The following is a 13,626-nucleotide window of genomic DNA, read 5'->3' on the forward strand; positions in this document are numbered from 1 at the left end:
CCAGAGTTCATGACCCAGCAGGTAACATACAAAAAGTCTACTATTCCTAAGGTAGTGAACATGCAAAAAGCCTACTATCCCTAAGGCAGTGCATACACGCATTTCTTAGTGAGATATTTGGTAATTGAAGTATGCAGTCAGGACTATAAAGAAAACAGTACAGTCCAAATAACTGCCTTGTTGTCTCCATCAGAGGGCAACTGGACACTTCAGCCAAGTATAACTATTTCTGGCAAACTAAACACCTTCCAATTATACATTTCAGTGGGCATGTGGCTCAATTGGTGGTCACCAAGCAAAGTATTTTTCCAGGTATATGAAACAACTGCATACCTCCTGAATCTAAATAAAATAGAATGAGTTCAAATGAACTCATGACAAAGGGAATAGTTATCAACCTTTTCAATAACATTATGGTTTGGTTAACCAAAATGAACCATGAGGCTGTGTTACCAGTCCTTTCTTTGACAATCAGTCTGAATTTGCTAGCAAACTGTTGTTCTGATGTGTATGCAAATACCAGTTGTTTTCAGTGTGCAATTATTATACTAAATTTTCGATTTATGTTTCTGTCTCTTTTAGACAGCCAACTGGTGTAGTGAGTATCACTGTCATCTCTCAGTAAGAGCTTCTCCAGTTTGAATTCTTGGCTGGATTGCTTTCTGGGCAGTCTACATGTCCTCCCTGTGTTTGCATCAGGGTTTTCCAGGTTGTCAGCTTTCCTCCCACATTCCAGAAACATGCTGTAGGTGGAATGGACAGTCAAAACTGGCCAAAGGTGTGACTGTGCCTGTTTGTCTATAACATGGAAAAATAACAGTGGCAGGGCTAACCACCTGGCTGTGTGAACACTGGTTCTAGATATTTATCTAGATTGTCAGTGTTGAATTGACACCTTGAGCCTATGTGAAAGAAATGGCGAAAAAGGGTTTTGGATGGATGAACGGATGTTTCTCATTCTGTAGTCAGATCAGTCAGCAGTCTTCTGATGGCTGATCTCTTTCTCATGGTCTCCCATTCAGCCTCACATAAGGGTGCGCTCAGGTCAGTTAGATGTACCACTATTCTCTATTGCTTTGTAAATAATCCTAGATTAGCATCTGCATTATATGCAAAGCAAGCTGCAAGCACAGGCAGATCACAAATGGGAGGCTGTTGGGACAACCAGTTACATTATCATTTTCACTATAAAACAGTATGTGCTTTATTCTGATTTTATGTTATTTTCAAATATTTTAAATATTTTTAAAATGCTGTACCCTCGAGTCATTTAAAGTATGACACTTCCACTAAGTGCTGTCATGCCTGCTACATTATGACACACTCCATATTCTGAAGACATGAAATTAGTTTCTTTCTCACATTTAAAAATGCTGCCCTTCATCTCAGTTTGCAGTTTTCCTTAGGCAACATTTGCCCTCAGTTTTCCCCAATTTGTGCAGTGTTAAATAAATTCTGCAGTATATCTACCCCAATCGCAGCTCATTGGTACATACTCTTCTAACCCACTTATAACAGTTTAAAACACATTTCCATATTCTTTGCATGCTATTTAGGAATCCAGCCATTATCTCATGTTTTATATTTCTCACAGAGTACCTAACCCCTTCCCTTCCATAATGTGTACTGCAATCTTCAAACCTCTGTCACTTACTTCCAGTTCTAGAGCCATCTCATCAACATCCCATTACTCCTAACCTAGTATTCCTTCATTTTGTACTATATTCTTTTGCTGCATGGAATACATACTTTCACACTTTAATCCCTTTTCATGTAACCTTCCCTATCTCAGTACAAACATGTCTTGAGATTGTTCTGATTTCTAGCTTCCCTGCTCCTGCTAATCTGTGAGTACAGTATTGCTAGTAAGGCTATTTCATATTTTATAATCTCACTAATATTGTGTTATTATTACTCGTTAAATGTTTACCATATCCACAGTGACAACTTCATCAAATTGAAATTTTGAATTGTAACAATTTGTTCATACACGTTTATGCTTCGCATAAAACCTCTGTCCTTCTGGGATGCAAACCTGGTTTTGCTAACTCTGCACTAAATAGCACTTATATACTTGAAATTGTACAGTGTAAGGTTGTTTTTATTCAAAAACATGAAAACTTTATCAGTCTGCCTGTACATGTTCATTATAAAATGAGCATTATTAGTGCACGCTAGCTGGACACCATAATTCTCTTCTACTGTATATTAAAAGATTGTTCTTTCTGTTATGTTCTTTATGCCATTTAGCAGACAAACTAAACAGATGAGGCTACATCTAGTATTTCAGATTCGTCCACCTCATACACATGTAAGTCTAAAATCAAAAAGGTGTTTAAGAAATTAAAGAAAAGATCCTCAGAATTACTAGCAATACCTTAGTGTATACCAGCAAATAAACACAAACAACTGCACACGTCCTCAGAATTACTAGCAATACCTTAGTGTATACAAGCAAATAAATACAAACAACTGCACACGTCTCAGTTAAAAAGCAATAGCATCAACTTCATTAAAACTTGTATAATCTGGTGTATGCTACTATGCACAACAGTGTGTGACTAATTCTTGCCTAAAGGGTCCTGAAAACATCATGTCACAGCAAGAAGAAGATGAAGAGAAAAGAAGTTCCAAAATATAATGGCATTATTTAAAAGACAACTGATATCCTTTTTAAATAATGGCATGACATAATAGCAATGTATTCTGCTTAGCATGGTTAATGCAGATTTACCCTCAGCTGTCTTTGTAACCCACACATGACATGTGTAAACCACGCATTACTCACACCCCAGTGAGATGTATGGCTAAAATATTCACATAGTATCCTTTGTTTAACACTGTATTAAGTTGAACTATCACTCATAATACACCGTGTTACAAAACATTCTGTGCTGCTCACTATCACATTATTTCTGCACTAAACTAACCTATCACATTTGTTTACAGCAAAAAAATCTTTTAATGCAGGATGGAGGAACTCTGTGGTTAGCCTCAATAAGAAGCTGAGATCCCTCATAAACTCCTCCAAAGCTAGTTACGAAAACAAAATCACTGATTCTAAAGACAACCACAAAGCATTCTATAGCTATGTCAAGAATCTCAATGGCAATACTCAGATCTGATCTGAGTTACAGCACAATGGCACTAAATTTACAGAACCAACTGATATTGCCAACATCCTGGCAGTTAGGTTCAGTGCCAACTTTACCCCTCTCTCACCCTCTAAAGGGCCCTTTTCTATACCGGAAGAATGCAAAGTTCTTGTAATCACAGCTGCAAAGGTAAAAAACACACTCTCCAAAGCCAAGAACACAGCATCCATGGGAACTGACAGCATCCCTGGCTGTGTACTACATGAACTACAGAATGAACTGGCACCCCCACCTAAGTACCATGTTCAATCATAGCCTCACCTCAGGCTTTGTGTCCACTGAATGGCGATCAACAATGGTTATCCCACTCCACAAAGGGGGAGCCACCACAGACTGTGGGGACTACCACCCCATTAGCCTGACGAGCCTGGTCTGCAAGGCTATGGAATGTATCATCATGGAACTTATAAACAATGACACTCTTAATCTCAAAACTCTGGACCCCACCCAGTTCGGGTTTGTAAAAGGCAGATCATGTCTTCTAAACCTTATAGACTTGTTTGAAGCGGTTACCAAAGCCATAGATGAGGGTAAGGTGGTCCACACAGCCTATCTAGATCTCACCAAGGCTTTTAACACCACCCCCCACTCTGGAATTATAGATAAACTCACTAAATTAGGTATAAATCCCTATGTCACAAGATGGGTTGCCAACTGGCTCACTGGTAGAACCCATACTGTGAAAGTAGCAGACTCTAATTCCAACTTCAGACCAGTAATGACAAGTGGAGTACCACAGGGTTCAGTCCTAGGTCCTCTACTGCTTGGTATCTACTTCTCTGAAGTACAGGCTAACACAGAAGGTCTTTGGCGACCAAAGTTCACAGATGACTGCAAACTAGGACCCATAATCAAAACTCCAAACGATGTGGACATCCTACAAAAGGGCCTCACTGAGACAGATGCCTGGTGTCAAAGCCATGGCCTCAAGCTCAATGTCAGAAAGTGCATTGTCATCCCTTTTGATAAAAACTCTGTACCCATGAACTACCACATAGGTGGTAGTCTACTTAACACCAAAAGTGTGATAAGAGACCTTGGGACACAGGTGGACAGTAGTCTCTCCTTTGATAATCACATTGCCACAGTAGTCAGGAAATCCTTCTACGTGGCACACCTCATCACAAAATGTTTCTAATCCAGGAAAAAAGAGGTCATTGTTCCCCTCTACTCATCACTCATTAGACCCATTATAGAGTGCAACGTCCCTTTTGGTATGTACCTCACAAGACATCTACAACAACTGGAAGGGCTGCAGAAATACCTCACAAAGAGAATTACTGGCCTCAAACAGATGCCCTATGCAGACCATCTCAAAAAACCCCAGCTTTACTCTGTCACATATCGCCTACTCAGAGGTGATCTCTGCCTAACATACAAAGCTATGTCAAACCCAGAGCTGTTGAACATGCTCCACTTAAAGAAATCCCAATCCCTTCGAGCTACACATTCTAGGGACCTAATTCTTGTCACCACAACAAACAGAACATGCTGGAGGGATAGATTCCTGTCCCAGAGACTTTCCATACTCTGAAACAAACTACCTATCTATATCAAACAAAGCTCCTCATTAGCACTCTTCAAGAAAAATGTTGATGATTGGATAGGAGATAGGAAATTCACTCCGGGGATCACTTCTGTGGCTCTGCTTGACAGTGGCACAGGAAAATAATTTTATTGGGTGGCAAAAGCCAGGGTACTGTTTGGCTAGGCTTATATAGGCCCTAGGGCCAATAGCCTAGTACCTACCTATGAACCTATGGATTTTTTTTTGTGACTACATTTGCATTGATTGTAAAAAATACTACTGTTATTGTTCATGTGCAATTGTTGTCTCATTGTTTCCTGACTTTGTACTGAAAATTGGATATACCATAATGTAATTTCCTTGTGAACAAAAACAAATACAATAAAAATGCCATCAGAGAAATGTTACGTACAACTGTGACTATAAGACCTTTGATTAATCTTCCTTCTCCTTCAGCAGAATTAAGTACTAACAAACCGAGTAGATAAAACACGATGCCACTAAGTGGCAGACTGCCAGCAGGCTGTACCAACCTTAGTCTTTATCTAAAGTAAATATATTTATCCATTTGTAAACTGCAGAAGTGGGATAGACCAAAGAACCCCATGTAAAATGTATATTGCTGTCTTTGTAGAAAAGTGTCAAGACATTGATGAAGTCAAGATGTCACATGAACCTGAACTACTAAATAATTAAATCCCAACAGTAACAGCATTTGATTTAAAAGAGGAAAATTTAATACATACATACATAGAAATATTTCAAGCATGGGCATTAATGCCCTTCTAGCTTGCCGATATACCAAAACCCTTGTTCCCATAATAACTGTCCGGGCTGTTCCTAAAAATATCTAAACTAGTACTTGCTTTAATGTAATTAGGTAGTCTGTTCCATGCATCAGCTACTCTGTCAGAGAACCAATTAGTACACTTCTCATTCCTATAGAATCTTCTACATAGTTTGTCTGATGATTCTCTAGTACTTTTTGATAACTCCAAACATTCCCAGAGGTACTTGTCTCTAAATGCCCTATATATCTGAATAAGATCTCCTCTTAGATATCTGTAAGAGACACTGTACAAGTTGAAATATTTTAGTCTTTCATAACAACTTAGATTTTCACATCCATGGATGCTCTTGGTATATTTCTGCTGTACTCTTTCCAATTTACTCATGCTTGTTTTCTTATAGGGTTTTCATATTGTTATACCATACTCAAGTTTGGATCTAATGTAACTAAGAAACAATGACTTCATTATTTTTATTTTCCTAAACTTGATAAATCTTTTTATACAACCTGTAGTTCTATATCTATCATTAACCAATTGGTTGACATAATTAGAAAAACTCAAAGCTGAATCTATCCATATGCCTAGGTCCTTAAATGAGTCTACAGTTCAATCACTGTGTGCTGTATTAAATATTCACCTTTCAGTTTATGTCTCCCAAATCTCATGTGCTTAGTTTTTGATGTGTTTATCAGCATATTATTTTCCTGTGCCCAAATGGTCAATTTAGTCAAGTTATGCCTTATCTGTAACATATGTAATCAGTTTACCAAATTTCAAGTCGTCTCCATAGAGACTAGAACACCTCAGATGAAAAAGTTAAGTCTGAAAGATACAATCTAAACAAGTAAGGGGTTAGGACAGAGCCCTGTGGGATACCTTGACTGTAATCAAGGATTTCACCCGTACGGTTGCTGTATGATACTTGCCATGTCCTATTTGTAAGCCGTGCAGCTATCCATCTTATCAAATGTAAATCAATACCTAGTTGTACTAATTTATTGATCAGTATTTCGTGTATGACCCTGTCAAATGCTGAAGTTAAAATCTATATAATTACATCACAGCACAATTTTTACATTTATATCTGTTATTATATTGTTATAGAACATCATGTTACAGGTGGTAATAGATCTGTTTTCAATATATGCATGCTGATATATGGTTTCAAGTCCCATCCTATCCAGTTCTGACAATAACTTCTCCAATATGACCTTCTGCATTATTTTTCCACAACATGAAAGTAGACTTAAGGGTATGTATGATTCTAGGTTTGTCCCACTCCCCTTTCCCTTAAATACAGGCTTAATAATGCATGCCTCCAATCTTGAGGAATCTCCCCATATTTATATGACTTAGTGAATAATAAATATAATGGCAGTGTAAGTTCTTGCTGAAGTGTTCCCAGGTCATTGCTACCAATTCCTTCTCTTCCCTGTACTTTGGATCCAGTTTGCACAGTGATTTTTCAATATAATCTAATCTGATTCCAGATTCTGGAGTTAACTGGATGTCACTTTGATAACTTATTACCCCTTTTGTGGAGCCAAACTGTTTTGCATAAGATTTTGTAAATATATCTATAATCTATTGCGTCTGAGAATAAATGTTAGAGTCTGCACACAGTTTATCAATTTGTGTGTCTTTACTCCTTCCACATCTTATGTATCTATAAAAAGGTTTCCTAGTATGCTCAATATCTTTATATAAATTTTCTTCACATTTTTCTTGATCTTGTCTCACACTATGCTTAATCTGTTTGTCCAGTTTGTTTATTTTAGTTTTCAAATTTGTAGTTTAACCTTTTCCATTTCTTATATTTTTTGTCTCTCACTTTAATCAGATATCTTGTTCTTATGGAACTATATCCCCCAATGTTGTATGCCTAGATCCTGGTGTTAAACATTTTTTTTTCTCAATTTCTCTTTTAAAACTTTTCACATTCCATCTGCAGTTTTTCCACTGGACACCTTACTCCAGTTAGTTTTACACAGTGACTATTTTGCTTCCATATTATCTGTAATTAACCTTCTGTGCATTGGCTTACATTTTAGTTTGGCAGAATTATCTAGCAACAGATTAACCTTTATAACCCCATGATATCAATGGTGGTAAAACTTGACTTGAAGTCACTGTAATTTCTTTGGAAATACAAACAATGTCTAGTATTTTCCGTCCCCTGGTTGTTTTTTCTACAATCTGAAGCAATTGTTGTTCCTGAATATTACTCTGTGAATAATTTCCTTACTAACATTGTGGAATCAATATTATTCCAGTCTGTTTCTGGTAAATTTAAGTCCTCAGCTAATATTATTCTTCCCTCCCGTGTTTCATGCAGAAATGTATGAATTCCTCTAGGTCATCTGTACTTGACTTTGGTGATCTATATACTCCAACAATTGTTATGTGCTCCTGTGCTGTCTTTACTGTCACAGTTACACAGTCTATAGTATATGTGTAATCTTTGAACATGTAATAATCACAGGTCTCATAGCTATCTTTAATCCTTATCATAACATCACCACCTGCGTTTTTGTTAGAATGCCTGTTACAGTAAAAACATTTATACCCTGACAGAACTGGTTTCCAGTCATTGTTTTTTAACAAAGTTTCACAAAGGAACATAGCAAATTTTCCAATAAAAAACTTTATTATTAATGGTCCTAACATTAAAAACCATCACAGATGCATCAGATTTTGCTATCTGTGAACTGTTAAATTTTTGACCTGGCAAAATCCTGCCTGGTGTTTGTCAAATATTGCAAAATATCTGCTGTAAAAATTCCTCTTCCCTGATCTTCACAAATGCACACCATCCTGTCTGAACATGTGTGCCCAAAACTAGGCTTGGATATGCGCTATACATTTTCATTTTTAAAACAGGACATTTTTTCCACGTAGGTATTTACTCAAAAATATTTTCATTCACAGTGACTTGACTATCCTTTCTATAGGTAATTTGTGAAAAATATGTCCTAACACCAGTAAAAGCTATAATATCTAAGAGGACTGTCAGTTCCCTACTAACAGTCAGAGAGTCCTTGCAGATGAGATCATTTGTACCAGCATGAATAAAAACAGATCCATACTTCCTTACATTAAGGTGTTCCAAGGCTTGTCTCACGTCTTCTATGTTTGTTCCTGGCAAGCATAACACTATTCAATGTTCAATATCATCTTTACAAATATAAGTATCAGTTCCTCTAATAAATGAATCTCTAGTTACAAGAATATCTTTGTTAACCAGCTCTGAAGAATCCTCAGCTTCTAATACAGTAATATCTGCTCTGTCAATTGTTATGAAGGATAGATCTTCATTACTATTAGTCTTATTAATCTCACTGTTTTCATTGTGTATTAAATTGTCATCCAGCTGGCATTGTAAATGCACAGCTCGAGCCATGTAGTCAACATCTCTCTTTCACTTCTTTTTTCTTACAGTAATGTTCTTCAATCCTTCTACATTCAATTTTGATTTCTTCCTTTTCACCTGCCCCTTGCCTCTTTTTTCTACCTTCTGCATTGGAAACATGATGCCTTTTTCTGTAAACTGAAGGTTTTCTGATATATAAATATCATCCTTCCCTATAACCTTTGTGTTACATAACAAAGCAGTCCACCTTTTTACTATCTGCAGGATTCACGAAGGCTTGCACGGAGTCTAAGAGTAGTGTAAGACTCCATGCAGCCCTTGCGATCCAGGAACAGCCCTAAATTCCGTGTAAGAGACCAGCTAAAACGTCTCTTACACGGAGCGGGCATGGATATGCTAATCACCTCACTTGCAGCCCAAAGGCATGCAAATGAGGTAGATTAGCGATCCACGAAGCCCAAAGCAGCCCGTGTAAGAGCCGTTTTAGCTGCAGAAATGTACTCAGTTGACAACTGAGTACGTTTCTGAAACAACCACAATGGAGCCATATCAGCTCCAAATAAAGGGTGCATATGTGTCAGGCAGCATTCCAATGGCCAAAGATGTGGCCATTGGCAAGGTACCCAGATGCAAATATGAAAAATAAATATTTTTTTTTCGGCGATCGCTGATGTTTAAACGCAGATGGCAACAGTGGAACTGATATCCCCACCCATGGGCAGTTGCCACTGTGCCTTCACTGCCCAGGACGGGGCTGTGCTGGGGGCTGTGTAGGCCGGGCAGCAGGCATGCCCGTTAGTTGTGCCACCTGTGCCTCAGGCTGGCGTAGGGGCCCAAGAACAGCTTCCTGGATCTCCCTACGCACCACAGTCCGGACGCTATGGAGGGTGAGTGGTGGTTCTCCTCCGGCCACACTTGCAGTGGGGGGACGAGCCCCATCTCCTGCAGTGCTTCCACCCGCATGTGGCACAGGGCCACCGGAGGAGGGTCCGGACTGGGCACTACTGCCAGGTGCACTCGCCAGCTGAGGTGGGAGAGGTGGGTCCGCTGGAACCCGCCTTCCCTGTCGTCCTATGTTTTGCATTATGTCATGACAGTTTGGGTTAGTAACATACATAACCATTCACAATTAGTTGTAACAGCATGTATTAGTATTCCCATTAACCAAACACCAAGATATTCACACCATTGAACAGTGAGCATAACACATGCATAATTTGAACAGCAATACACAGTCCAACAACATGCAGGGTTGATTGATGGCAACAGGCCATCAGGTTTGGATGTATGAACAGGGCAGATGCATCAACGTACACGCAAATATGTATGACCCAACAGGACAAATGTCCAGGGGTGTTAATTGTGATTGCACATACCAATTTCACGTGGAATGGATTATATGTGGTTATAGGGTAGGGTGAAGAAAATATAATTAACACCTTCAAATACCAATACATATGCTGTACATTTCTAATAGCTGTAGATATATACACACTACAGTTCTACCTACAGTTTCCTATGAGATAACTACTTCAAGTTGGTGATAAGAATGTTACTGCTACATCAATATACATTTTCATTTTTATTCATACAAGTTCATATCTGGCTCTGTTCAGCTATATCATCCTGCTACATTTGCTTTATATAGCTATAGACAACTGTGGATGTTTGGTATTTCAGACAATCATACTATCTGCATATTGCAGACTGAGAGCAACATTATCCAGATTTTGGGATACACATTCCAGCTGCAGGAACATTTTGAACACATTTCACAGTTTGGTTCTGCTTGTCACATTCATTTCATTCTGTACTGACTGCAGTATACTTTATTCAGGAGTTATTACTACTTTATTGGTGGATTCATAACTCTTTCTCACACTCTCTCACTTGTTTTATTTTTACAATTCAGGATGGTACTTACTTCTAGGCTTTATTGACATGTTTTACCTGTAGTTATTACAATCCTTTCCAACAGTCTCACTTCTGTCATGTTTCAGTATTTCAACAGGGATATATTTCACACATGTGTTTTGCTCATCTTCTGCAGCTGTACTTTTCAGCCTGCTGCAGGTTGTGTACTATTATATTACAGGTGGGACATCTTTATTTCAGACTTTATTTCAGACATTTTCATTTTTCTGTTTGGATTACAGACTGCAACACACTTTTGTAATCAAGCAATACTTGCAAACACTCTTACACTGTTACTTGCACATTTTATTACTTAGCGACTACACTGCACTCTTTTGCTAACTGTCATACTTTTATATTTATTTACAGTTACAGGGAGAGGATTACTGACCTGCCTGGTGGTGCAACCGCACCAGCCTATCGCCATAGGCTCTGCGGTTCGCAGAACGGACACCTGCAGCTGTAATATAAATAAAGTAATATTGGAATACACATCTCCATAATATCAGCTAGGTTAATTTCTTACATACATAATTAGATGTAACTTGCTCAGTAGTGGGGTGTTGGGCATTTGCCGGGCCTCCTGGATCCAAAGGTTCAGTTGGTCCTGCTTCTGTCTCTTCAGGTCTGCATGGTGGTGACGGACCTGCTCACCAGTCCTTGGAATCCCTGTGGCACTGGTAAGATCATGAGCCAACTGGTCCCATGCCTCAGCCCTATATGCTCCCCACAGGACCTGGCCCTGCATGAGTGGGGCCTCATGATTGTGGCAAGGAGCCAAACCATATATTTGGACTCCTCAAAGCCCCACCTCTGTGCTCGAAAGCAACTACCCTCACCTACTCCTGACATTCTGGCTGCAAGTTAGTTCTACAATCGGTTATGCTGTGTATTCCCGCCTATAGGGCTTATATATGCCGTTTTTCCTGCACTTATCTGTGATTGGCCATTTTGGAATTGTATCAGCTTCACAAAACCTGCTTTGTCATGCTCCTTTTTCTATTCCATCCTATATATTTGCTATTACTGCATTTCTAAGTACAGCTGTCATGGCTTAGTGTGTTCAGTACTTTGACTATGGTGCATGGTATCCTGGGTTTGAACCTGGCCACTGCTTTTTATATTTTGTGACTGTCTAGACAGGCTAGGTGGTGTATCTGTGTAAAGACAGTTTTGTTACAGCTTGCTCAACGTTGCCCGTCGGTTAGCTTGTTGGCGCGGTGCGCAGCTCCACGCAAACGGGTTACGCTGGTTTATGCTTCATTTGGCTGTCAGCACACATATTACGCTCAGCTCATCTAGGGGCACACAATTTCAGCATGTTAAACCACTGCTTACCTATGGGTACTCATTTTGCACCCGTTGAACCACTGCTCACATTCAGGCACTCATTTTACACCTGTTAAACCACTGCTCACCTACGGGCAGATGCACTCAACTTGTTAAACTGTAGCTCAGCTATAGGCACATCTGGCATATTTTATTATTTTGTTATCTCACATTTCTTCAGTATAAATGGCCCATTTCATTACATTTTACATAAAATATAATTTTATATGTGTACATATATGTCAGGAACTTGTTTTGTGCTTATTTCACTGAAAATAAAAATTGATGTTGTGGGGGATCGAACCATGACTGCCTGCTCTTCAGCCAAAGTTTCTACTGCTATGCTATTGCTTTTTGGCTTACTTTGCATAGTTAGTTCTTATATGCTTTTCCACTTACTGCTAACTGTGGCTAAGCTACGGCACGCCAGCAAAATGAGCGCACTCACGGGCAAACATCTTTACAATTTAAAAAAATATATAACATGTTCATTTATATAATTTTATGTTCATAGTCTGTGGGGGCATGTGTTGTGTTGTGTTTATTCACATTTCCATGGACTCTGTCGTGGGGGTTTACTTTAGGCACTTTTACTCCTCTGGGGCGTGTCCGTTTGCAGGGCTCGGCCTACGGACACGCCCCCTACTGTCTTCCACGGACCGTGTAAGCCTTATGTGTGATTCAGCATGCCCTCATGCATATGCATGACATGCTGACGTCACACCGTTTAACTGCAGCCTCCGTGTAAGCCTTGTAACTCTTACACGGAGACTTTGTGAATCCTGCCCTATGTATTTTCTTTCCTTTACAGCCATTAATCAGTTTCTTTTTCTTCTTTGTTATTTGTTGTGAACTTCTTCCTTTCTTTCTTTTTTCCTTCTAAACAAACTGGATCCTCAGATTGCTGAATACTTGCATCCAAGATTCCAGAGTTGTCAGGGGTATTGTCTTGTTTCACAGATGTTGAATGATCTTTGCAAAAAATAGATGCATCATTTCCTAAATGTGTTCTATTTGTTCTTTGCCTGACATTATTTATTTCACCAGTTCAGTCATTAATATATGAAATAACACTTCTCCAAACCATGCCAATTGCCCAAGTGCAATCATCTTCATTAAGTCTATATTTACTTCTAACAATGGTAAGCAAATCAACCAACGTTTGACACAAGGAACACAAATCACCAGAATTATCAGCTGTTACCTTTAAATATGCATAGCATTTATTACACTGTACAAGATCTTTGTGCATTAGCAAATTGTTAATTGCATACTAATTTAAGGAATCCAAATTCAGCTTCACATGAGTAAATATTGCAAAAGAAAAGAATAATCAAAATCAGTGTGTACAGAATTTCTAAGAGAACTTAAATCAACTTCTATGACAAAAATCACATCAGCAATATACAACTAAATAATAAAGTACAGTAAAGTTGTTCTGACCATACAACTTCTACAAGCCAGACAATACTTGTGATTCCTTTACATCGCTCATAGTCGCACTTCATTTTAACAGTAAAGCTAAATAAATCACAAACC

This window comes from Protopterus annectens, chromosome 12.part0 (assembly GCF_019279795.1).
Source record: "Protopterus annectens isolate FY-2018-M chromosome 12.part0, PAN1.0, whole genome shotgun sequence".
Taxonomy (NCBI): Eukaryota; Metazoa; Chordata; order Ceratodontiformes; family Protopteridae; genus Protopterus; species Protopterus annectens.